The following is a 22,206-nucleotide window of genomic DNA, read 5'->3' on the forward strand; positions in this document are numbered from 1 at the left end:
AAGTGTCTCCTCCCTTGGAGCAGGGTGGCCACAGCCTTCTTTCCCAGCACTGTGCTTCACTTCTGACAGGCTTCCCCCAGCCCTTAAGCTTCTCCTTGGGAGTGGGCTCCATAGCCCTCCTTCCTAGGTCTGTGCTGCAGTCATCACTGACTCCCAAGTTCACCCTCATCAGGGATCAGGTTCTACTCCAGGGAGTCTCCTTCCAAGTCTCCCGGGAAGCAACCACAGCAATCCTACTGGCTACAGGAATACCAGGGCTTAAGACAATTAGCAGATTGTATTGCAATCTACTGCCATACTGGGCTCCCTGCTTTCCTCTCCCTCCCTCACAAGTGGGATTTCTAGCTATTTATGAGAGCAGTGTGCCGCCTGAGTCACAAGAAGGTGCTTCCCCAAGTAGTTAGGCTTTGGACCAGGATGTGAATCCCCTGAAATCCAGCTTGGAAGCTGAATTTAAGAACTGACTACTTGTTCCCTACAACCTGTCTGAACTATAGCTGATGGGAAAGAAAAAGGACAGGGCCCTCTTACCCCCTCTCTAGTCAGTTTCATGTCCTTTTTACTCCTGCACCCTCCAAACCACACTTGCCAACCAAAAGGAGGTAGGGGTGAGGACAACATAGTGACCCTAAATCTTACAAGACCTCTGAGTTTTACAGGAGCAATCTGTACGATAAATAGGGGGTCTAACTATCCAGACATCTTTTGAAAAAGTAATATGGCAAAACACAAAGTGTCCAGTAAGTTCTTGGAATGTGTTGGGGACCATTTGTTTCAGAAGGTGGAGGAAGGAAGGAGGGGACACTATTTTAGACTTGATTCAGACCAACAGAGAGGAACTGGTTGCCACTCTGACGACAATTTGGGCAAAAGTGATCACAGTGATATATTTCATGACTCTAAGGCATGAGAGCAATGGAATAAGGAAACCAGACTTCAAAAAAGCAGACTAACAAACTCTGGGAACTGGTAAGTAAAGTCCTATGGGAAGAAAATCTAAGGGAAAAAGTTCAGGAAAGCTGGCAGTTTTCAGAGATATAATATTAAAGGCATAACAGCAAACTATTCCAATGCAAAGGAAAGATAGAAAGAATAGTCAGAGGCCAATACAGCTACGCCAGGGGCTCTTTAATGACCTGATCATCAAAAAGGAATCCTACAAAAAGTGGAAGCATGGGTGAATTGCTAAGGACCAGTACAAAGAATTAGCACAAGCATGTAGGGACAAAATCAGAAAGGCTAAGGCACAAAATGAGTTACACCTAGCAAGGGACATAAAAGACATAAAAGACAGTAAGAAGGGGTTCTTTAAATACATTAGCAGCAAGAGAAAGATGAAGGAAAGTGTAAATACTCTACTCAGCAGGGCAAGAGAGCTAACAATTGATGATGTCAAGAAGGCTGAGGTGTTTAATACCTGTTTTCCTTCAGTCTTCACCAAAATGGTTAATTGTGACCAAACATTTAAAACGATTAATATTAACAACAAGGAGAAGGAAAGCAAGCCAAAACAGAGAAAGAAGAGATTAAAGAATATTTGGATACGTTATATGCATTCAAGTAGGCCAGGTCTGAGGAAATTCACCCTCGTGTACTTAAGGAACTAGCCGAAGCAATCTCAGAACCGTTAGCAATTATCTTTAAAAACGTATGGAGGATGGGAGAGATCCCAGAGGACTGGAGAAGAGTAAACAGTACTTATCTTTAAAAAGGGAGACAAAGAGTATTTAGGGAATTATAGACCAGTCAGATTAATTTCCATATCTGGAAAAATACTGGAATTAATTATTAAACAATCAATAAGAAAGCACCTAGAGGTTAACAGGATAATAAGAAATAGCTATTAGAGATTTTTTCAAGAACAAATCATGCCAAACCAATCTAATTTCCTTCTTTAACAGGGCCTAGTGGATGCGAGGAAGCTTTAGCTATATCTTGATTTTAGTAAGGCTTTTGACACAATCCCAAATGACATTCTCATGTGCAAACTAGGGAAATGTCACTATCATATCAGGAGGCAATCTAGTGGGATCCCACAGGGGTCTAGTACTATTCAATATCTTCATTAATTACTTGGATAATGAAGAGAGGAGTATTCTTATAAAATTTGTGGATGACACCAAGCTGGGAGGGGTTTGCAAGTACTTTGGAAGACAGGATTAGAATTCAAAACAACTTTAACAAATTGGAGAATTGGTCTGAAATCAACAAGATGAAATTCAATCAAGAGAAGTACAAAGTACTACACTTAGGAAGAAAAATAAATCAAATGCACAACTACAAAATGTGAAATAACTGGCTACGCAGTAGCAGTGCTGAAAAGGATCTGGGGATTATAGTGGATCACAAATTGGGTATGAGCCAACAATGTGATGCAGCTGCAAAGAAAAGCAAATATTCTGGGGCATGTTAACAGGAGTGTCATATGAAAGACATGGTAGGTAACTGTCCTGTTCTACTCAGCACTGGTGAGGCCTCAGCTGGAGTACTGTGTCCCCTTTAAGAAAGATGTGGCTAAATTGGAGAGAATCTAGATGAGAGCTACAGAAATTGCAAAAAAAAGCTGACCTAGGGAAAAGTTAACAAAATGGGCATGTTTAATCTTGGGAAAAGATGACTGAGGGGGAACTGAGAACAGTCTTCAAGTATCTTAAGGGCTATTATAAGGAAGACAGTTATAGATTGTTCTCCATGTCCAGAGATGGTAGAACAAGTAGTAATTGTCTCAAACTGCAGTGAGAAAGATTTCAATTAGGAAAAGCTTTCTAACTACAAACTCTGGAACAGGCTTCCAAAGGAGGCTGTAGAATCCTCACCATTGGAAATTTTTCACAACAGGTTAGACAAACACTTGTAAGGAATGGCCTAGGCTTACTTGGTCCTGCTTCAACGCAGGAGGCTGAACTGGATGTTCTCTCAAGGTCCCTTCCAGCCCTACAAATCTGATTCTACATAATTCAGTTGTAAAGTCATTTATTCATTTTTTTTTCCCTGTACACCTCTTTCTGCTACGGAATGTTCAGTCTGGTGCACATTTCAGCACTACTGAACCACAAATCCAGGAGTCTCTAAAAGGATGTCTACACAGCCTGCAGAAGTGAGCCTCCCAGTCTGGGTGATAGACTTGGGTTAGCAGAGCACACACTAGCACTCTAAAAATAGTAGTGTGGACCACCCTTTCATGTTGCATCTCTGTCTGGAGCTCAGATTCTGAAGCCTACCCCACTACCTAGGCTTCTTCTAGAATTCTTCTGTGTTAAAAAAAAACTTAACACTCATTTGTGGGGTGCCACATGCAGGGTAGGGTAGATCGCTCCTTTTATGCCCACGGATGCATCCCTGAGCAGTGCTGATGCTGCATTCTCAGATGGACACAGCACAATGGACAGCACAAGTTGAACAGAAAAAGACACCAGCAGCACTTGATCTGGAGACTATAGCAGAGGGGAAGGGAAGTAAGAACTACATTACGAAAATCTATGCACCCCTAAGATTGTTGTTCTCTTCCCCACTATATTGTCCAAAGGTGGAGGCGGTGAAGGTCTTTTGCAGATGGCGGGCGGTAATCCTCAAATGCAGAAGCTTTGACTTGCAAGATGGCATTTGGAAGTGAATGGCCTGGATTGTGGTCACAGACTTTGGGGCTACTGGGAATTCCACAGGAAGTTATGTGCAGCAGGCATTCTAAAGAGGCTAGAAGGACAACGCCTCAAAGTCAAGTTAGCTATTGAGCTGTAGAGACTGGAGGCTCACTCAGGACACATCAGAGGATGCAATGAAGAAAGGAAGCTCTGCTATATTCTTTCCACAAGGCTTGACCTAAGACTTTGCACCTCCACACTGGCGAGTTCAAATGGAATCAAATTGCTCCCCTGGGCCATTGCAGATATATCCCCCAAGCCAACAAAGACTTATGTCTGGGCAGGGGAGGGTTGTACATGACAAGGCTAAAGAAAACAAGTGCCTACTCCCAACAGGATGCTGAGCAGTGGGACAGATTATTATATATCTGTGCTCCCCACCCCAGTCTATAGCCACCACTCAACTTCCAGCCCTGGAGCTCTCAGTGAGAGGGGTTGGTCTCTTCAGGCGTATCTGGAAGAGAGTAGCAGGAGCAAATCAACCCAATGCTCATTTTAAATATTTCACCGTGTGAAGACTGGATGTGTCCTCAGTGGGAGACTCACAGGAATGGAATAAAATCACCAACACGGTTCCACTGATCACAGACTCTGAAGCCTCTACATCTCCATGAATGTACCTCACATACAGTTCATACAGACTACAGCATGATGGCACTAGTCACCCAATCATCGGCTGCTCGGGAGGCAGCATGCAGGCCACAGGGGAATTAACCAACCTTAATTGGCCTGACTGGTGTAAATTAAAACCCACCACTCAGTCAGTCCTTTTGGAGGGAGCAAGCGTGAGTTATTTTGCTGCAACTATTAAGGCAACGTTGCTGCTAGGACATGCCCCTAGAATGACTCTGTGCTGCTCTGCTCTCCTACTGCATTCCTCTGGTTGTTTAACATGGATTTGGCTCCTGCGTTTCCACATGTAAGGAGAAGCCTGAACCCTGAATGCCGTCTGCAAACACAGTCCAGGCTCCCCCTCCTCTGTGCCTGCAGGCTACCAGGTGCGGCCAGGAATGGCACAAGCTACACACCAAACACACCTTTGATGTGGAGCTGAAAGCATGTAGCTGCAGGGCACAAACAGCACGCCGCCTGCCGCCAGGCTGACTCGCTGCGCAGGAATGCAGGCTGCAACCACAGGCCAAGACAGACAAACACTGCATTCCACACCAAACAGGGAACAAAAACAAGCAGCTGAGCCCACATGCCCTCTGCATTGCCTCTACACACACGGGCCATGCCACCTCCAGGACCTCCACCATGGCCTCAGTCCCCAACACAGTCAGCCAACAAATGCCGCAAAGCAAGGGAAACAGCATAGGACAAAAGAGTTAATAATGCAACCCACAGAGAAAGGGGAAGAGAATCTGTCTGGGCTAGAAAGTGACTGAACTTCAGAGCTTGTGGAGTAGCAGGGAAGGGAATTTCCCTGTTTTCCCTATAAATAAGTCAACGGAAAACCTGTAAGCAAGTCTTGTTAATAGGAGCAGAGAGAACTGAACTGGAATGCAAAGCTCGAAGCTGAATTCAGGTAGGAAACAAGTTAGAAGGGCCTGGGCCTTTGGCCTGCCATAAGAGATACCAATTTCCTTTCTCTAGGGTACATTTTTACATACATCCTCCCCTTGAGATACAAAACCACTCCCATTCACTAGTACACACACTCCCTGCTCCAACATCTGCCAGCAGAAACTGATCTGATTTCAGTTCTACTCCACTCCACTACCATCTCAAGGTAGGCACATGGTCACTTGTACAAACTTGAGGAGAACTCAGTCAATGCACACAAAGGTCTTGGGTGCCTGGTAACCTCTGCCTAAGGCGATCCCTTCTCACAGAATCCCTCTAGGCTGGATAGAGTTACAAACAAGCCCTAGCTCTCTAGCAAGGGAACTGCGGCTCCTGCCCCGCACCTGAAGCCGGCACAAACTTGGGGTTTTTCAGGAGAAGGACCTTCTCTTATGTGGAAGCCATTCAAAGGGGAAAGCAATAAGAACGATCTCCAAAATGACACAAGTTGTCAGTGTCCCCAAGCAGCCCAAATTAAGCATGGGTCACCTACTGAGTCTCACATACTCTGCCTTTCTGTTTCATTTCTTTCAACTCAAAAACACGAATCGCCAACCCACTTTGTACATTAAAGCACTCAAGCCCAGTGCCATGGGCAGCTCTGGAGCTTAGTGGTCAGTGCTCTTGCTACCGGGCTGGAGACCTGAGTTGGAATATCAGCTCCGTCTCACCCAGGGCTGGCCAGGACCAGGCTCAGAGTTTAAGAGACAGAAAGCACATCCTTCAGCACCAGCACTGTGGTGAGCGTACGCTTTGTGTGACATTCTTCAGCAACCACCACCGATGGGCTCCAAAAGGAATCCTAACCACATAGGCTGGTGGCAGTAGCAATGCAAGGGGATTTTAGGAAGGGCAGGGATTTCATAACTTGCATAAGGCAAAACCAGAGAAACTACACAACAGGGAGACACAGCAGAAGAGATATTCTCTTCTGCTAGTTGGCTAGCAAAGGACATGGTGAAGGGGGGCCGAGGAGAAGAAGAGTTGAGGTGGTTCAGCATCACAGCAATAGTACTGTTTTCTGGCACTGGGGAGAGCAGTGCCCCCCAGTCCTGGAGAACTCAAGGATGAGCAATAGAGATTATGTGGTTGAAGATACAGCTGTAGAATTTAGATAAGAGGAGAAAGGACAACCACCTACAAGCATTGGATGGGGGCAAAGGAGTCTAGTGTGGCATCAGGGTTTAACCAGGAGAAAGTGACTTTAGGGAGCTGCGAAGATCCACTAGGCTGTGGAACTAAGATTTTAAGGCCCTGGGATGGTTATTCCCCACCCCAGGAAGGTGGGTTGCTGCACCTAACTGAGCCCCCACATAACAGAGGTACTAAGGGTTTGATTTACAAATGGTATTTAGGCACATAAAGGTGCAGACAGACAACTCATGGGATTTACAGATGCATGGGAATTCAGCACCTCACCAGGTCAGGCACATCTGTAAAACCCACTAGGCACCTAATACCTTGTAAATTTGGCCCTGAGAAAGCACAGGGAGCAGAAAGAAGTGCTTTCCCAACTCCAACCACGTGCACCACAAAAACCTGGTTCCGACTTAGAGGAAGGAAGCCCCTCTCTACCCAGACAGCATGCCAAGGGCCATCCTCACACAACCCATCCCATATTCCCCCATGTCTCAACAGTGCAGCTTGCAATGGCTGCAGCTCTGTCAGTATTCAGATCTTCCTGCTTCCAGGAATAGGTGGTGTCTCTGCAGCTTCCCCTCTCCCTCCCACAACCCACACATATACTTTGTATGCTTAACACTGTCTCCTGGTACAGCCCTCATCCTGCCACTTGTGGGTGGGTGAGTGGGGGAAAGGGGCCCTTTATAATTGTAGTGTTGCAATCTGCCAGCCCGGCCAGGCGGCCTGTTCCCGCCTGCACTGTATTAAATACCTTATAACTGATTACACCCCCATGGGGCATGATTAGCAGTCTCCAGAGAACAAAGTCTACTTTCAGAAAAATAAGAACAGACACGTACTGCTAGCCTACTACACAACTGGGCAGGGGAGCAAACAGAAGGAGCTTAACTTCACTTATTCCCCTATTACTCTTCTCCTCTCCCCGCCGCCCCCCCCCCCTCCCCCCCCAGTATTCCCCGCTCAAAGTGATACTAACACTAGCCAGTGTGAGATTTCCACTGCACTAGATTATTCTCTTCAGAGTTATACTGGAAGACTCAGGAAATACAGTCTCACGCAAGCAAACTGTTACCAGTAGAACACCAGGGCAAAGTCCTAACCTTTGGGACAAATAGCTTCCAGGCAAGATTATTGGGTGCGCTAAGGTTAGAGTTGTAGCTCTGCTCTGGATGACAGAAAAGATAAATCCTTTGCACGGATTTCCAGGGTGGGGGAGGGGTCGATTCAGCAACAGGAGGACCAAGAGACTGGAAATATGATCGTACACACACACCCCTCTCTAGCCACATGATGTGCCTGGGGGATTCTGTATAAATAAGAGTAAAACATCTGATTTAGTCATTTGGGTTAACAGCCATCCAGACCTAGACTTTAAGATTCTATTGCGTAGGGTCACTCCCACAGAGATGGTTTTTAAGGGATCCCAAAAGACAGTAACATTTACCTTCCTCTTATAAAGCACTTTTCATCTATAGATCTCAAAGCACTTTACAAAGGAGATCAGTATCACTACTCTCATTTGTACAGATGGGAAAACTAAGGTGCAAGAAAGTGAAATGACCTGTCTGAGGTTACCCAGCAGGTCAGTGGCAGAGCCAGGAATACAGCCCAGGTGTCCTGAGTCCCAGTCCCGTGCTCTATCCACTAGACCACACTGCTTCCCCTGTTCTTGGGGTCCACAACATAAATAGCAACAAATATATTTGACACTAATTGGCCTCAGCAGAGGTGCCAAGGGTCAAGTTGACTCTGGAGACTTAACACCTTCACCCAAAGAAACTAGAGAAATGGAGGGGAAGCCTCCGTACTCTGGCAAGTACATGAAGAGCCATGCCCCCCGCTGCATTCCCCAAACTAACGTATCAATTCAAACCTAAGGAAGCAAAGGTAGGATGAAGCTGTTCAGCCCTTTTTCTAGATTCTAATGTGTATAGATGTTGCAAGTTCATCTGCAGGCCCCAAGGATGGCCAGGTCAATTAGGAAATCTCAATGAATGACAGCTGAATTAAAAACAAAACCTAAGTTAGGGGGAAACATTCCTATTCCAGAGTGGCATCTATACAGTGGCTCAATGAAACAGACAGAGGCTATCTGCAAAGCGATGGAATTAGAAAAACTATTTGCTTAGTAGCTCCCAGAACCCATCTGTCTTGCCCTTGTCCATGACCCCTGCTTGGCCTGACATGTGCAATGATACAGAATGGAGTAGTTTGGAGGCACTGATACTTGGTTATGTTATGTTTGAAGGATGCAAGAACCCCGCTGAAAAACATTCCACACAGATTCTCAAGCCAAACCACCTACGGAAGGATTTGCTCATGGACACACTAACCCAGCTAAAACTAACATACTCTGTACACGTTGGGCAGATATTAGTATGTCAGAACATAATGGCTGGTCTAATTTGGACTGTAACGTCTGAGGCACCAACTAACACCAGGGCTTCATTGTGCTAGATGCTGTACAAACAGTGTGCAAACACATTTACAGTTAGAAACATCTTAGGGACTGACAGGAGAATTCACCATAAATAATCCTCTCTCTTTTAGTCAGTCACTAAAAGCATACCGAGGTAATTCACTACCACTCTTTCAATACCCAAACCCGCATGAAAGAAATAGACCCCAATTCTATTTAGATTCTTATATTGCATCATCACTGAGGTATCTTTAGCATTACAGGTGTAACTCTTTCTGAAACCTGTAAAATAGTTGTGAAGCCTCAGGTGGCCTCATACAACATCCAGTTCTGCTGGCATACAGTAATCCCAGAGAAACTGTACCATGGCCAGGCTGCAAAAAAAGCCCCAGAGAGTGGCCTTTATTCCCTCAGCTCCTCTGTGGCAGAAACAGCTGATCCACATTCTGGCTAATACCACAATTGATTAGCTACTAAATGTAGCCAATGGCATACCATCTTAGCTGGTGAGCAGCAAGCATGGTAGCACATAGCTACCCTGACAGTCTGAAACCCCAACACTTCCCTTTCCCTGTGTCTATTCCCTGAGCCAACAGCAGGGTGGATTGATTTAAACCGAGGCAATTTAAATCACCAAGTGATAAGCCTTGATTTAAATCTGTATTAACCAACTTTTCCATTTGTACCTCAGTTATTTTCTTAAGAACGGTGCATTCTCATTGATTGACATAACCATTAACACACATTGATTTACAACTAAAAAAAAGTCTTCACACAAAATATGATACATCTTTTTGCTCATTGGGAGGGTACACTATAATCATATAAATTTATTTAAGCAGTTATATAGTTATGTTTTCAGATTCTTATTAATTGTACATTTTTAGTACATTAAAATGGTGAATGATATACTGCTTATTTACTTACAGGTAATTAACTTTTTGCTCATGATTTGTGTCAAGCTGCACTAAGATGGTAACTGAAATTTAATTAATCACACAGAACAGCATATAAAATTTATTTTTATTAAGCAAAACAACCTTAAAGATTTAGATACATAAACTTCTCATCAAAACATATTTCTCATTTACAACTAAATGATTTATTAAAGAAAGAGATTAACTATAGTCACTAAACTGATTATTTCAGGTCAGCCTAGGAAAATGTTTAAATATGACTAAGTGAATGTGACTGGAGCTTACTTTCCTACTTGCCTAAATCTCTTGAAAATGAGAGTCTCCTAAGTTACTTAGACTGTCCTTCAAAGTTCTAAAACTAGTAGATCTCATCTCCTCCCTCCTCATTTCTATTCATAGACTGGACAAGAAAGACTAAGTTTTCCTGCTTTTTCAGCTCCTAAGTGATTTCTCAACTTTGAACGAACTAGTCCAAGTGAAAAAATATTCTTTCTATGCCTGCAGAAGACGCTAACTGCTCTCAATAGCTGGTTTAGCACTTCTACAAACTCTGGTCAGTTGGTTCCATGTGCTTAGCTAGTGACTTCCACCAGTTCTGTGGCATGACTTTCTTTAAATTGAAAACTGAATCAGAGCTCAAGTAGGGAGCAGCTGTAAAATATGCATATAAGACCACCTGGCTGGGCTCAATGGATGATCCTGAGGAGATATATGATGGTGTCTCCTGGAGTCAGAGGCCGGGTTCCAATGTCTGATGACTTTGCCAGTCTCTTGCACCCAGCAGCACAACCCCTGGGACCCACACAGGATCAAGTTTTTAATATAGCACATGACCTATTGTGCCATATTTATAAAGCTTGACCTCAAAAGTTAGACTTCTCCCCCCTCGATTGCTTCTTCATATAGAAAAACAGCTTTTAACTCAAAGTTTTTGATAGAGGATCATTGATTCAGCATTTTTTAAAAATGTTAATGTTTTAAGAGATTATAAAAAATTTAGGTCTAAACATATTTTGTATTAGGCTTGGTCTACACTTACCCCGGCGATTCGGAGGCAGTCGACGGGAGTTATGCAAACTACGGAGAAAACTTGCGTAACTCCTGTCAACTGCTGTGCTTCTCTTCTGCACGCCATCTTCACTGCACTGAGCTGACGGGAACACAGCGCTACGCCACTTGCGGGGATTGATTAATAGCATCGACTTCTGGATCGACTGAGCTAGTCTTCACTGACTGCTCAGTCCATCTGACAGCGGCAACTTTGCAGCTGTCAGTGTAGACATAGCCAGAAGTTCAGATTTCATTTTAAACAGGTTTATTTTTAAAAAGAAAAATATTTAAATAATAAAATAAAATCTGATTTAAATAAAACATCTGATTTTTTTATATATATTTTTTTTAAATGTTGATTTTTATCCACCCTGGCTAACAGCCTTCCCAAAGAAGAGAAGCACTCCTGCACTCCACTCCCTCCATTACCAACCTTCACCACCAGGGCAGCAGACCCTAATTTAGCCTAGCATGGGGCCCTCTGCAAACTGCTAATCCCAGTGCACAGCTGTTTCTCAAATGCACTGGCATGAGCAAACCATAAACGATTTATGGCGCGTGGCAGGAAAATTCCTGGCTCCCTGTGTGGGCGGGGTTTTGGTACAAGATCATACTTGGGCTAATGTTTATATTGCGAGTTGTCAGTCTAGCAGTAAATCATCTCCTGTACTACATGGTAATAGAGCTCTCCCCACCCAACTGGCACCCTGACTATAGTGAATCCTATTAGAGCCATTTCAGACACACCTGGGAGGCTTTTTACAGAAGCAGCAAGACAGGGAAAAACTGATACATTTACAAACAATCTATAAGAATTCTATGGTCCTGCGGGCTGGGTTTATTTTCAGGAATCAGCCCTGCCTGGTGCAAAAGGCTTCCTCAAATTACATTGCCAGCCTGCTGCAAGTGATCAGATACAGTACATACATAAACATCTTCTGCTAGTACAGTGCTCTGCTAGCAATGAAGAGCTACAGTCAAGGAGACTCTGCAAAGCCAGTTTTCAGGAACTTGCATAGCTGAACAGAGGACTCCTGGAAAGTTGAGTTATAAATATGGGGGCACAAACTGTGTTTTTCATATATTAGTTATACAGACAGGACACCTTCTGCTCAGAAAGCTCAAACAGCTTAAAAGGCCACTGTCAACTTGAAAAATCACACTTACCTAATATTGTTACTTGAAACAGCTCAGATTAAAAACATTTAAAAAATAGGACAATGAGATTTAAAACCACAAACCAGCAGGGAGAATCTGGGGCAGCTGAAGCAGCTGCAACTACTTTTAGCCCATTTGAAATTGACAGATTTCAAGTTGACAACATCCCTTCCGTTTTTTTTAAGTTTCCCACTTGGCACAAACACAGTCCTAATTAAGGAGCAGCAAAGCTGTTTCAAATACTCATGTTTTAGGAGTATTTGAAAATTATACTGAGCATGTGCAGCAACACATGCCCAAGCTCCAGGAATGACCAGGAACTATGGGGCACCTACCAAGAGCTGCACTCATTAAAACAGCAGCAAAAAAGTTGGTCGTCACAATTACTGGCCAAGAGGGAGGAAGAAGCAGTAGACGTGATATATCTTGCTTTTAGTAAGGTTTTTAACAGTCACACCATGACAGTCTCATAAGCAAAGTAGGAAAATGTGGTCTAGATGAAATTATTATAAGGTGGGTACATAACTGAAAGACTGTATGAAGAGTAATTATCAGTGGTTCACTGGCAAACTGGGGGGGACATATCAAGTGGGGTCCCCGCAGGGTTTGTCCTGAGTCTGGTATTATTCAACATTTCCATTAATGACATGGATAATGCAACGGAGAGTAGGCTTAAAAAAAATCTGCAGATAACACTAAGCTGTGCAAGCACTTGGAAAGACAGGATTAGAATTCAGAGGACCTTGACAAATTGTAGAATTGGTCTGAAATCAACAAGATGAAATTCAATAAACACAAGTGAAAAGAACTATACTTAAGAAGGAAAAAATCAAATGCACAAATACAAAATTGGGACTAACTGGCTAGGCAGCAATTCTGCTGAGTTATAGTGGATCACAAATTGAATATGAGCCAGTAATGTGATGCAGTTGCGAAAAAGGCTAATATTCTGGGGTGTATTAATAGGAGTGTTGTATGTAAGTAATTACTGCAGTGGCTGTAATTCGACCTAACATAGGTTGACTTAAGATTGAAGCGTAGACATGCCCTAAATTAAGGGCTGTTATAAAGAGGACGGTGATCAATTTTTCTTCATGTCCACTGCAGGTGAGACAAGAAATAATGGGCTTACTATGAAGCAAGTGAGATTTAGATTAAATGTTAGGAAAAACTTCTATTTAAAAAAAATCTATAAGGATAGATAAACACTGGAATAGACTTCCAAGGGAAGTTGTAGAATCCCTATCATTGTTTAACTTGTTCTTAAAAACATGCATCTGTCAGGGATGGTTTAAATACATTTCGTCCTGCCTCAGTGCAGAGGGCTGGACTAGATGACCTCTCGATGTCCTTTCCAGCCCTACATTTCTATGATTCTATTGTTATCGTCTAATTATCTTGGAAAAAACGTAAGATTTTCACTAGAAAAAAATTCCAGTGTGTCAAGTTTGCCTAAGGTTTTATACAAGTCCAAGTACAATGCCTCAACAGACATAAGCACTTCCCCATCTCTTCTTTTGATTTTAAAGCAAATTCAGTAAATTACATTAATGCCACATTAGGGTTGAGATTTTACATGTACAACAGGTGGAAATTTCACAATTATAGTTTCTGCAGAACTGTTAGTCAACCTCACTGCATAGATAAGTTATAACAAGACAGAACCTGGCCCAAAATATTGTTGCTGTGCGAACTAGGAGGATAGTTTAAACACTGGAATGCGGACACTCGGGCATTTTAAATTGTAATATTAACACATAGCATTGAGCTGCCTCCTCCATCACCCCAAAGGAAGTTCCATACTGTCGATGAAGTGAAGCGGCCACAGATGAGACCCCAGCACAGGTGCTTATGGTAGTCAGTCTGGGCCCTGCAGGAAGTCCTACTATCTGAGAGTATGTCTTCACTGACAGCAGCAAATTCGCTGCTGTCAGATCGATTTTGTGGGATCAATTTTTCGGAAGTGGAGACCTGCTAAATCAATCTGGAAATCGACTTAATAAATCCACGGCCGGAAAAAGAGTAACATTGCATCAATTGGAGGACATTTCCCATCAGCACAGTGTAGTGGGGATGCTGTGCTCTTTAGAATTTAGGAAGTCAATGTAGCTACTCTATGTAGCTTGCATATCTCCTGTCAACTGCCACCGAATTTTGCAGTAAGTGTAGACCAGGCCTGACTCCACGTCATTTCACTACTCAACCATATTCCCTCAGCATCACATAGACAATTGCTAAAAACTAGATGGGGAAATAACTGTTTGTTCACTGAATACAGTTACACATTCCACACAAATGGCAAATTCTGCTCTACGATGCATGCATAGTACCCAATGAAATCCATGGGAGTTGTGTGAACAGATCTCAAGGCTAGAATCCATTCGCAGCTTTGGAAATCCTCCAATTTTGCCATGGCCTTTGTGATAGTTCCTGCCACATTCAGATACACAGTGCAACCAAATGCCCTCTTACACACGCTTCCCCACCACAGCCACTTATCAGCCCATCCCTCCTGTCTGATTCACTTAGCTCGACCACATAAACAAGCCGCACCCAACCGCCTCTAGATCCTCTGCACAGATGGAGGTGGATTATGGGACAATGGAAGAGCTTGGCAGAGCAAAAAGGCTCAAGCTGGCACAAAAAAATATCAGATTTCACTAGAATGTTCTTAGAAGAATTCCATCCCCCAGCCCGCAAGACTTCCAGCACCCGAGACTAAAGTCCACTGTAAGCCTGCAACGTGGAGGGGCCAAACTCCACATTTTCCTTTTCCTCCTAGCAGCAGCTGAAAGCAGCATAGGGTGATGGTGTCCCCTGTCCACTGGGAGTAAGGAGGCCATACCCACAGGTCTAGGGGGACCCATTCATGGATAAAAGAAAGTTAGCTTCTAGAGGCTGCACTAACCCCCAATGTTCCCCCCATGGCCTTCTAAAACCCGCAAATGTCAGGACCACAAAGAGTGAACTTTAAGGGTGATGATCATAAAGAGGAAACTCTAACAGGCAATCGGACAGGGCAAAGATGTAATGTACCTCCGAGAAATTCCCAGACTAGATCAGATACAGGGTCCATTTGGTTCAATGCCTTGCCTCTGACACTGTCTAGTGCTAGATGCTTCAGAAGAAGGTGCAAGAAAATCCTAGAGGGCAGTTACAGAATAATCTTTTTCTGCCTAACCCTCAGCAGTTAGAGTTGGTTTATGTGCTGAAGCTCAAGGTGATGATCCCTTCTAAAATACATATTTTTATTATAACAAAAGTAAATCTCTGGACCATCTCATTCATTTAAATGTCATATCTATTCTGAATCCTGGTAAACTCTTAGCCTCAATGCTATTATGTGGTAGTGAATTCCACAGATTAATTATACATCATGTGAAAGTATATTTTAAACCAGTATTAAATTTGATGGCTATCAACTATTGAATTTCATTCCATCTAACTGGAAAAAAAAAAAAAAAAAACACCAGCCAGGCGCTTTGACCTCTTATATTGAGTCCTTCTAGGACTCAACACATACCACTGTGCAAAAGCTGGGCCAGAAATATAGAGCTGATTTAAATGATGTGAATAAAGCATTCCAAGTAACTCTTCATTCCCACCCTAGCATTATGGGACTCTCACCCCTCTGGAACTATGCCTTCATAACAGTTTGGAAAGCCTCAGTGATCCACTACGCACAACTTCCAGTAACACTCCAGAGTACTCACATCATTCCAGGTACAAGATGGACTGTGAGCTGTGCTTCTGGGGCATCCCTGTCTGAACACATTACCAGTCAGACAGTATATTGATTGACATGCTGGCAAACAAGAGAACAGTTTCCAAGTCTGAAAGGGAGGAGGGGGTAGAAAGGAGAAGAGGGAAATTTGAGTCATGTGTAAAGATGCAGCCAGGCAAGAGAGCATATGAACCGTGGACACAAGTATACAAATCACAGAGGCAGAGTGCTTTCTTAGAACGTCCTCCTCCTTTAAATAGGAAAAGAGTGTAACTTGGGCCCTGTTTTACAGCAATGTCACCATTCCCCAGAGCGTGCAGGATAGTGGACTATGCAAGTTCCTCCTTCATTCTGAACATCAGGCAAGTCACACAATGTATTTATTTGTTTGTAGCCATTTCTATGGTGTTCATCTCCAAAGTTTCTAAGCACCTCACAGGCACTAATAGAGATATCCTCAACTCCCCAGTGAGGTAGTGAATTATTAGCCCTGTATGTAGATGGGGAAGGGAGACAGAGAGGGACAGTGACTTGCACAAGTTCACACAGTAAGTCTGTGCAGAGCTAGTGCCTTTACCACAAGATCACCCTCTTACTCAAATTAATCCGTAAAGATACTTCACCTGAGAAAAGTAACATTCTTCCAATTCATTTACAGATCTATCTTGGGTAAAGCGACAGATTTTATGCAGGGGGACTAGCTCAGGGAAAGAAGACGGATGATTTCACCTCTGGGGCACTGGCCAAGTTGGCAGAAATCTACATTCACAGCTCCTTCTTGGTCTTTGGAGGATATCAGTTTGGGAGGGGGGGGTCAGTTCAATCCCATCCTTAGTAAACAAGTAACAACATGTTTGGCACTAACTGAATCCTAGTTAGTAGTTTGAGTAGAGGCCAAGGATCAAAAGGGTGACAGACTGAATTGTCCTCTTCAGGCATCTTAATTTTTATCTGAGGGGAGAATCTTCTCCACAAAACTCTTTCAAGGGCAGAGATGGGGGCTGGGTGGTCACTAACATTAAGGGGGTCAGTTTTTCTTTGAGTATTTATTAGTCTAGCAGCAAAGAAAACCTCCTACCTACCCCCTCATGACAATTCCAGCTCCTGCCAACCTCATTCCTGCCAACAAGACAACAAGATAAGTCTCCCTTCTTGCTGAACACAAGACCATAACAACAGTCATACTGGGTCAGATCAATGGTCCATCTAGCCCAGTATCCTGTCTTCCAACAGTGGCCAATGCCAGGTGTTTCAGAGGGAATGAATAGAACAGGTAATCATCCCATCGGCTATTCCCAGCCTCTGGCAAACAGCAATCCCTGCCTATCCTGGCTAATAGCCATAGTTGTCGGCATCTTGCTCTACCCCCTGCCCCCACCTAAGAACTGTACCTGTGGCTCACCAGCACACAGTACATGCTCAGGTGATGGCAGAGGAAACTGGACTAGTATTAGACATTCTTGTCACACTCTCTACTAAGAGCGCCAGCCCTGTGCTGCTGGGGAAGCAATATGTGGATTGATTGTGACCCTGCCCTACAAAATTGTCCCATGCAACTATGTTTGAAGGGTGGCAACACATGGAGTCCTCACAACAATTTTAAATACCCTCTCCCTAAAAATGTGTGAGGCATATTAGCAGGATGGGGAGCCCACCTGCTGCTACCCAGGTTGCACCTCTTGATACACCATGTCAGTCTCCAGGGCTCTCAAGCACCAAATTCACTTTGAACGGAGTCATCTTTGGCCAAGCTTACAACGGCCTTACACTCAACGCAACAACATTTCTCTGTCTGTATGTAACGCAATAACTTTTGAACAATGCATCTGATCAACTCCAACATTTCAAGGAATGTTCTGGGTATTAATGGCCAGGACCCTATTGATTTTGCAGAAAATCAGAAAACCTGAAGAGGGACACACAAAGCCCTGGCCATCTGACTAGCCCAGCCACAGCATCAAACACCTCTGCAACTGTTTGTAGATCAAACTACTGGTTGATGGCACGCATTAATACATAAGGACAATATTTCAATTTCATATCTGCCTAACTTCCAATGGAGTTTAACACGTTAACTCCCCAAATGACATCTCACAGACAGACAGAAAGAATAAAGGTGTGAGGGAAGGAGACGTGGGAAATGGGGGTGCCCATAGCTCCAGGTTTGGGGAGGAAATTGGGGTCCCTGATAAGGGGGGAGGAAGGAATGGGGCATATAGAACACTGGGCAGGGAGAGACTAGGGGATCCTATGGGGAGAGGGGAACAGGGGCATACAGAGCCCCTGGAATGGGGAGCATATGAGAATGGGGACACACAGAACCACTGGCATGGGGGGAGATTGGGAGGCCCTGGCACATGGCAGATGAAGAAACGGAGGGGAACACAAAGTCTCTGCTGTGGGGGGAAGGGAAAAATGCGGTACACTAACAGCCCTAAGCATGAAGAGGAGGCTAGGGGGGTTGCAGGGAGTCTCTGAAATAGAGGGGACAGGAAGGTGGCACACAAGGAGCTTGGGGGGGGAAAGAAGCGGTGCAAGAATCCTCTAGTGTATGCAATAAGCTCAGCCTGCACAAATTCTGAAGTGTGTGACCCGCTAGTTGGGTAGAGTAATTGTGGTTTAGGTCAATCCCATTTATTTTGCCATTATTGAGCTGATTGTCTTCGTTCAACCCTTAAAAGCACTCATAAGACAAGGCCAACTGCCACAAATCCTATATTATGTGCAGCTCCTGATATCACACACCTCGGAGCACTCTCCAGAGGATACCGATCACCATACCAAAGTGTTGTGCATCAATTACCCTTCCCGGACTCCTTGGCCCTTTTACACTCTGTGCCACCCAGGTGCCATTTAGGGAGAGGAAAAAAAGATAAGAATTCAGGTTTTGAAATCTGCAAAACAAGCAACTTGCAGAGGGTCACAACTACTCAGCACAGTATGTGGAAGATTGCAATGTCATCTTTGATACAGAGGCAACAGTTCCCAGAGGTAACATCCCCTCTTGATCACTAAGTGGCTTGGTGATAGTGTGGAATCAAAGAATTAATCATAAAATTGATTAATAGAATGCCTGGTCTGAAACTGGTCATAGAAGGCCTGGTCTGAAGTTGTAGCCTGAAACTGAAATTAGGATAAAGATGTTAAAGTCACACAAGAGGTCTCTGAACCACACCTGAGAGTCAAGTCTCTGTTATGAGCCTTAAGCCTTATTGAAGTCGGAACAGACTTCACCTGTTTTGATAAGTCCCAGTACCTGCCCCCCTTTGTCTTACTGGCCCCATAGAAACTTACTCCATATAAATTAGCATTCGAACAAGTATTGTGTCACCACCCATCTTCGGGAGTTAACCAGGGTCCCTGAAAACTACATTGTATACTCAAGTGACTCATTGGGCGTTCCTGTGAGGGCGTCTGGTGTGCCCCACTGTGCATTGTGATTGTCTTTTCTGTTAAGTATAAATTGTTAATCAAATTCCACTATACGATCAACATGTAAACGAACCTAAGCAACCCCTATATAAGTCTTTTGTATCTGGTAGCCAGGTGAAGTACATTTGCCCAGCATCCAGACATGCTGCTTGACTTCCCTATAGCTACCTGGGTTTTCCCTATGGCTATAGTATTCCCCATAGCTATGGTTATGTGATTGTGTGCGTCACAATTAAAGCTGCACCCGATCCAACTCTAAAATGTAGCAGTGTGATTCTTTTCCACGACAATAGTAAAGATGAAGGTAGCCACAGTGTGGCACTCTATAGCCCACATTTGACAAGCCCAATGTGCGTTCCCAGTATATGTGCCACATGGCTGCTTATAAAGAGGACTAAAAGCAGAGATGGGATTCCTGATACTGCAGGCTATATCTGGGAGATTAAATGCTGGCCTTGCACTGAATCTAGTATGCACAGAACACCATTTAGATATAGGCAAATATGTTCTGCACAGATTCAGTGATGGAGAGAAGCAGAAATGAAGTGTTACACTGAAAGCAACTCAAGGAAAGAGGGAGTGAGGAAGGGCACACAAGCAGAAAAACTACCATTAAGACTTAACAGCCCATCCTCTCAACTTGGTCTCCACACATTCCTCATCCTGCTGCAGGCAGGCCCAGAAGTGCACTGGCCTTGGCATCAGGGGATCACCTAAAACATAGGTGCAAAGGATGATTAACTAGAATGAATAACCTAGCGGATTAGGGAATTACTAAAACTGCCTAATTTGAGACGTCATAGTTCTCACAAGAGGCACTACGGGTGCTACAGTAGCACAGCTGTAGCTATGCCACTGAAGCGCTATAATGTAGTCACTTCCTGCACTGATGGAAAGAGTTCTTCTGTCAACCTAGCTGCATCTACGCTGGGGGTTAAGGCGGCTCAACCATGGTGCTATGGGGAGTGAAAAATTCACGCCATTGAGCGACATTACTAGGTCGATTTACATTTTAAGCAGACCAGTCATCTGACATATCCTGAGGAAGGGTCTCTGTGCAGCTCCAGAACTTTTGTTAATTAGGCAGGGATAGCTCCCTGCATGCCCTGAACCCAAGGCACAACACCTGTACTTGGTCCATACCCACTCATATCAGGAGCTATACCTACAGCTACTTCAGCATTGAAAAAGGGGGTTTTAAAGTGCTCATTTCATGGGGCACTAAGAGCACTGGCACTGCCTCTGGCTCTTGGGGTAAGCTTGGCTACCTAGTGGCTGATCTTGAATTCTATCCAGAAACTTCCCATCTCTCTTATTAGCACTCTGCAGTTATCATCTCTCACTCTACCATCCCACATTGGGCCTGCATTATATAACATGAACCTAATATAACAAGGAGAATGCCTCGGCATACAGGACCTACAGATGGCCCATTTGCTGGGTTATGTGCCTCACACATTTGCACTCTGGGATTTCAGGAATTCAAATACTGAAACACTGAGTGTGGTCTGAGGTAGCACCACATCATTCCTGTCTTCCTTACCTGTTTTTTGGTGTTTGTATCCAAGCGATTCACTTCCTCCTCCTGTGCAGCCCCTTTACATCAGCTGTCTCTAGACTGATTCTGATTCTGCAAAATACAGAGCTGCAGCTTTGAGAAACCCTGTCAAGCATGCCGCAGTCTCATTTTACCAGGCTATCTTTTCAGTGGGCTCACTCCAGCTGGCCTCTTTCAGAACTGGTCCATTTGCAGCCCAGCCAGACTCACAGCTCACTCATTCACCCTTTTGCCTATTAATGCAATTTCTGTTGGAAATCATTTTTCCCTCTTCTGTTTACAAATCCAAGTGCCAGTGCTCAACCTTTCATACTCAACTGTCTCCCACTCACTCTCACCTGCTCAAGCTCTAGCTCAGATCCATATGTGGTTCAGTATCACTTGCTCTGCTTTGCTGTTCTCTAACCTTTCATTGTGGCTGGGGTCTGTTCAGATTCACTAACTCCCTTGCAGAAAGTCTCTTGAATGCTGCCTGGTGCCAGGGAGGGTCTCTAGGTTGTTAAAGGATCCTCTCTCCTACCCAGCCAGCTTTAGCAAAAAGGCAGTGTTGTTTCCTTTCCCCTACTCTGACTTCTTCAACGGTTTGAGTCTTGATCACACAAACTGTCTCAGATTTGCTTCATTTCATTTCATTTCCAATTCCAAAGCCCTCTCTGTGTGGCTATAACTGTCTCACCCCTAAACACACTAGCTCTCCATCTTTCATTCCATAAGGATATGGTTCTGTTCAAACTTAGTTTAGACCTCTCTGCCCCACAAGCAGACCCAGATCAGTTCTGGGTTCAGTCTAGCTCTCCTGTTCGATTTGCCCAGACTCAACTGAGTTTAAACTGGATCAGTTCCACTCCCTTCCCCTCCTGGGCTCAGTTCCTGACCCCAGCACCTCTTCTACCCCCGTTGGCCTGTCCTGCCCCTGCAGCCCAGGGGTGGTTGTCTGGCTCGGATACAGTTTTCCTCCCTGGGCTCACGTCTCCCAGTTCTGTTCTGACTCGGTTGGGGGGGGGGGTCAGCCCTCCCCAGCACCAATGTCACTTTACAACTAGTTCTGCCTTTTTATCTCCTCTTCAGCCCCAGGGCGACAAGCTGGGGCCAAGCCGAACTCCCTCCCCTCCTCGCGGGGTCCGGTCCGGTCCGGTTCTGGCCCGGGTGCGGCGCTCTTCGCGCCGACGGAGCTCTGACCAGGCCAGGCTGGGCGCTATCCCAGACCGGCTCTGACCCAGCTGGGACCTGGGCGCTCGGGGCCAGGCTCGGGGCCGGCCCGGTGGGGCCCCTTCCCACCCCGGGCTCGGTTCTGACCTGGCTGGGCTCCCTCCACCCCCCGGGGTCCCGGCTCGGCTCGGCACCAGTCGGGCTCCGCTCCTCCCAGACTCCCGGGCACTTTGCAGCCGGTTCTGACCCGGTTCGGGTCTGTCTCGAGCCCGCCCCAAACTTTGCCCCCGCTCGGCCCTGCCCCGCGCGCTCGACTCAGGCCACCATTTTGCCGCGGCGTACGCTGGGTAATCCGGCGGAATCCCCACGCACCGGCGTCAGTGCGTCATCGAGGGGGGGAGGGGCCCCGCACGGCAGAGAGAGGGCCAGGAGCGTCCCACTGATCACCA

The 22,206-nt window shown here is 44.9% G+C and overlaps 1 protein-coding gene across 6 annotated transcripts in view; it reads right to left on the reverse strand.

Annotated features, from left to right (window-relative positions):
• The window catches only part of TJAP1 (tight junction associated protein 1), a 50,371-nt gene extending 28,165 nt beyond the window's left edge, over positions 1-22,206 (reverse strand). For 3 of the 6 annotated variants that reach the window (XM_067543111.1, XM_067543113.1, XM_067543107.1), the window contains exons 1-2: positions 20,947-22,073; positions 20,594-20,680 (exon numbers count right to left, since the gene is read on the reverse strand). The gene's annotated coding sequence lies outside the window, so the exon portion shown is untranslated. Of the gene's footprint in view, positions 1-20,593; positions 20,681-20,946; positions 22,074-22,129 lie in introns of those variants that run through there. The other 3 variants (XM_067543110.1, XM_067543109.1, XM_067543108.1) reach the window with 3 other exon arrangements.

Source organism: Emydura macquarii, unplaced genomic scaffold (genome assembly GCF_026122565.2).
Source record: "Emydura macquarii macquarii isolate MOO-44397 ecotype Brisbane River unplaced genomic scaffold, CSIRO-AGI_Emac_v2 contig_781, whole genome shotgun sequence".
Classification (NCBI taxonomy): domain Eukaryota; kingdom Metazoa; phylum Chordata; order Testudines; family Chelidae; genus Emydura; species Emydura macquarii.